Source organism: Acanthochromis polyacanthus, chromosome 6 (assembly GCF_021347895.1).
Source record: "Acanthochromis polyacanthus isolate Apoly-LR-REF ecotype Palm Island chromosome 6, KAUST_Apoly_ChrSc, whole genome shotgun sequence".
In the NCBI taxonomy this organism is placed as follows: domain Eukaryota; kingdom Metazoa; phylum Chordata; class Actinopteri; family Pomacentridae; genus Acanthochromis; species Acanthochromis polyacanthus.
The window spans coordinates 3,721,395-3,726,632 of record NC_067118.1 but is presented as its reverse complement, the minus strand read 5'-3'; the positions used below and the strand labels follow the sequence as shown (position 1 = coordinate 3,726,632).

General features: G+C 42.5%; 1 long non-coding RNA gene across 1 annotated transcript; it reads left to right on the top strand.

The window, feature by feature from the left end:
- The first annotated feature begins 2,713 nt into the window (after positions 1–2,713).
- LOC127534330 (uncharacterized) lies at positions 2,714–4,633 on the top strand. Its single transcript, XR_007942435.1, has 3 exons — positions 2,714–3,169; positions 3,272–3,369; positions 3,455–4,633. It is a non-coding gene; the product is annotated as an uncharacterized LOC127534330 (long non-coding RNA).
- The last annotated feature ends 605 nt before the right edge of the window (positions 4,634–5,238 follow it).

Below are 5,238 nucleotides of genomic sequence, written 5' to 3'. Positions count from 1 at the left end.
TTAGGTCAAAGTTTGTTCATGGTGACGTTTCAGCTGAGACACCAGAGTGTCGATATTTACTCAACCGCTAGAGGTCGCTTAACTTCAAAATGTAACACTCGGTCGTAATAAGGGCGTGTACAGATGACCTATGTGATCGTTTGTTCAAGGAGGACAGGCTCCTTTTAACAGTGCCTGTGTTCCTAAATGGTTATCGTAAATATGACTCCTGTATTTTATGTATCTAATTACTTGTATTTAATATTTTAATGTTTGTTGTTATCTGTCTGTTTTGTTTACTTCGACGTTTGTTGCTGCCTCTCTTGGCCAGGTCACCCTTGTGAAAGAGGTCTCGATCTCAATGGGTCTTTTACCTGGTTAAATAAAGGTTAAATAAATAAAAGAATTGACCATCATGAAAGAAATGATCAGACCATCCTTGTTTTCTTCTTGTTCATTTTAATGCCTGGTACCACTAAAGGTTTATTACCTGCAGAATACAATGAACACCACTTTAAATGCAGCTGGTTCCATCATACTTTATGTCCTATCTGACCTGCTGAAGCTTCATTGTATTCCAGGGTCCAGAAGAGGACATTTCATGTCATCAGCAGCACATGTAAAGGTCTACAGTGGTTTCCTGCTGACATTCAAGCCGCAGCACAACTCACAAGCTGTCAGCTCTCACATAACGCCTAAAACTGAAGAATTATGTGAAGACACAAAGGCAGACATCTTGGTACTGCTGGAAATTGGCATGAGTGAGAGACAGGTAGCAAAAATACTGAAGATCTCCGAGAAGTTCATTACACCAAGAAAAAACAAGTCCAACATGGTTCTACAAACTGTTAGCTGCTTGCAACAGGAAGCTGTAGTATCTGACGGGAAGCATACGTTTTCTCTTCTTCATTAACATGTAATGTCTGACATGAGATTATATGTTTTTCTATTTTAGTTCTGAGAATGTTTATGTTGAAGAGGCTCCTCACCTGGGAAATTAGCGCAGTGAAATGTGGCCTGTCAATGACGGAAACCATATGTTATGCTATGTTCCAATACACAAACCTGTAGAAGTGTGTTAGCTCAGTGATTCCAGCTGATTTGTTCATATCGGCTGAGAATGCTCCCAGGTATCCATGGTGCCTGATTGATGCTGGTCTTCTTTGGAATTATCTAATTTTTCTGCAAACAAGTCAGTGTCAACGGATGCTTTCTTCAACATCTGCACATCCTTGATGTCTGAGAAACTACAAAACGTCTTTCTACCACCAGATGATCATCACTCATCTGTTCCTGTCAGGAATCATCTTCAGACCTCCAAGGACCTTAAAAATGAGTGAACACTGTGGAGAAATGGGACTCGTTAGACAAGGACAGTTGGAAAGCGACTTGTTGAAGCTGGTCTGAATTCCCACGGTTCAGGAAGAAGCTCCACAGAAAAGAACAGAATAGAATAGAATAGAATAGAATAGAATAGAATAGAATAGAATAGAATAGAATAGAATAGCCTTTATTGTCATTGTACCGGGTACAACGAGATTAGGATACCAGTTCCCACAGTGATACACAGTAACAATTTAAAAAGAACAATAAATATATGTACATAAATGTGCATAAATGCCATAGCAGCATGAGTCCTTCAGGTGCCGAAGGAATGCGAGTGTCAAAGGTAATTGGCTCTGTGATTGTTGACTACAGTGATAGCTCTTGGGAAGAAGCTACTTCTGAGTCTGCTTGTTCTGGTTTTGTGTGACCTGTACCGTCGACCGGATGGCAGGAGGTCAAACAGAGACCGGGGTGAGATGGGTCATTGATGATGTTGCCAGCTCTGCTGAGGTAGCGAGAGTTGGCAATGTCCTCCAGGCTGGGCAGAGAGCGGCCAGTGATCTTCTGGGCCGTGCAGATGACCCTCTGCAGCACTCTCCTGTTTTCTGCTGAGCACCCCGCATACCACACTGTGATGCAGTAGCCCAGGATGCTCTCTATGGTGGCTCTGTAGAAGGTAACCAGCAGCTTCTTCTCCAGGGGCCTGTTTCACGAAGCAGGTTCACTGAAAACTCTGAGTTTCTTAACCCTGAAATGAGCGAAACTCAGAGTTTTCCATTTCACGAAGCGAGGTAACTTAACCCTGAGACAGAGGGGTAACTCTAGCCTGTTTCACAAAGAGGGGTAACTTCAACTCTCGGTCAGTTACCGCAGTAACAGACTCTATGACTCTAACCTGGTCACCAGCAGGTTTATCTGAGAAAACCTCGAGTTTCTCTCTGTCTCCGCCCACTTTCAGCCACACACACTGTTTCATTACCTCTGCCAGGAGGTTATGTAATCACCGAAGTTTGTTTGTCTGTCTGTCCGTCTGTGTGTGTGTGTGTGTGTGTGTGTGTCTGTTTGTCTGTTAACAGCATAACTCTAAAAGTCATGGACGGATTTTCATCAGATTTTTACAGGCTGTCCGGAATTGTCAAATTGAGAGGCGGCCATCTCTCAATTGTCTTTCGACCTTCAAAAAATTCCTGGATCCAGACGGTGATTCGGATCACCTCCAAAATCTAATCGATTCTTACTCTTGCTCTTCCGGACATCTTGTAAAAATATGGTGAAAATCCGTCCATGTCTTTTTGAGTTATGCTGTTAACAGACAAACAGACACACACACACACACACACACACACACACAGACAGACAAACGGCATGGCGGAGGTATGCGCTCTCCGAGTGCTTTTCTAGTTTCCTCATTCATTCAGTCAGTAAGCGAGCGAGTTTTGGCGTAGAACAGCTTTTATTAACGATCCAGTGGATAAAGGAGCAGCATTACTGCACAGATCATTAAATATTCGTCGGTAGATTGTTATCAGACCGAGCATAAATGTTCTTGCATTTCCGGACAATTATCGGTTTGAGCGGTACCGTTTCATAATCGTTTCAAGTCCATGATCTACATAAACAACCTAATCCGTCCTTACATTTACATTACCAACCAGTCATGCTCTCACATCCAGCAGATATTGTGTGTTGCGCTGCGGTTCTTTGCAAATGGAAGTTTTTATATGATGTCAGAGATGCAGAGTAAGACAACTGTATGGAGGACAGTCAGAAAAGTTTTCCTGGCTCTGAAACGACTTTTACCATCATTGTGGTTTTCCTGGACATAAACCTGTCAGAACATCAAGGAGGATCCACAGGATTACAGGTGAATGATGCAGAGATCTGTTAAATTAATTTTAAATCATATTCTGTTCATGACATTGTGCTGCAGCCTCAGACTGGGATCAGTCATTTTAATTTCTTTTAGGATTTCCCAGTGTGATTGGCTGCATAGATGCACACACATCCCCATCACAGCTCCCTCACATCATGAACAGGAAGTCCATTCACAGCATAAATGTGCAGGTAGGCTACAGGTAGACTGACTACTGTTTCTAAATGTTAAAGACTGCATCATAGTTCAACATCTGTCATTCTCTGCACTGTCCAGATCATATGTGATGCTGCATACATCATTTCTAATGTGGAGGCCACGTGGTCTGGGTCTGTTCATGACTCCAGGATTTATGGAGAGTCTAACCTGAGCAACAGACTGCAGCGTGGTCAGCAGCATAAAGATTTTCACAATAGAATTCTCTTGTCTCCCTCCTTTAATATGCTCTGATGTATCCACTATACATTACAGGAGAGTTTGATGGCCTTCTGCTGGGTGACAGGGGTTACCATGACAACCCAGGCTGATGACCTCATACCCTGACCCTGAACCAGGCCCCCAACAGAACTTCAACCGGACTCACTGCAGGACCAGAGCCCGGGTGGAGATGACCATAGGCCTGCTGAAAGCCCGTTTCCAGAGCCTACGTCTCCTCAGGGTGACCCCTGAGAGGGCCTGTGATATTACTGTGGCATGTCTTGTTCTTCATAATATTACCACTATTAGAGGAGAGCAACACCCTGCCCTACAAACTGAAGACCCAGATGATGAGCCCATCCACCTGCAGCTATCCAGGACAGCAGAGCAGTCAGAGACACCGTATGCAAGAATCACTTTAGAGTTTAAGTCTCCATCATCACCACCACAGCAAATAAAGACATGAAACACATTTCATTTGCTCTTCTTTATTTCCTACAAATAAAAGATAGTTCAGTTCATGTTCCAGTAGTTAACATAATTCACCTGTGACCATCACCACCTCTAACTTGTGCTCCAGTATTTCAGTTTCCAGATCTGCCCTCCTAATCGGTTTTTGGATTTTTCTCAGCAAATGCAGTTTGTAAATCTGTTTTACTGATAACTGGGAATACATAGAGGACATTCAATTATACAGTTGCACATGAATTCCACAGAATGAAGCTCTGGTGTTTCCTGAACATCCATCTCACTGTGTCAGTCTGTGCAGTGGAAGCTGAGGAACCATCCTGCTGCTGTCCAGCCATGCTCTGTTAAAAAGGATGAGAATGTGCAACACTTCAGTGTAGGCTAAATGTCACACTCTATATTCCACCCAAAATGTGAATGAGAAGAGAACTATCAGTAACATCCTCTGTATGCCTTTCTGGATCCCCCTCTGTAAAGGCAGCAGACACAGTTTCATCCTCTTCATCCTAGATCAGTGACATGTTTCAGTAAACTTAAACTACCATTTGGACAAATCTGTGGAGTGTTGCCTACTTACAATTACAAGGTATATATATATATATATATACACACATACATATGCATCCATGACCTTTTATTCCACCGTTTTACAGGCATCTGCTTTCTTTCTGTTGGCTGAGCAGAAGTCTATGTTAGTTTAAATAGGCTTAATTATTTAACAGGACATGATATGGATGCAGACATTTAGACTATGTGTGGATAAAACAACTGCACAGTCAAACAGCCACTTAATATTTAGGCTACTTTACAATGTAAAACATGATCAACATGAAGTACCTCCATGAGATAATGCCAAGGTCTGACCTGTTTGAACAATGTTTTTATATTTCATCTTAAGCTTCTCCTCAGCAGGATTTCACCTAAATGAAATAACTTATTATTCTACCATTCAGACAGTTATTCCCTGTAATATTATTACGATTACAAAGGACTACATTTAAACTTACGCATTGATCCGGGCTGTTCTCCACGCCGTCTCTCTCTCTTTTGCAGCTGCAGCGGTGTTGCATTTCTTTCTAAAAACGTGTTCAAACTCACCATATGAGCGCGTTAAAAACTTCCACTTCAAAAACGCAGCCTTTCGCGTCCCCGTTTCCATGGTGACTCGTCGAATC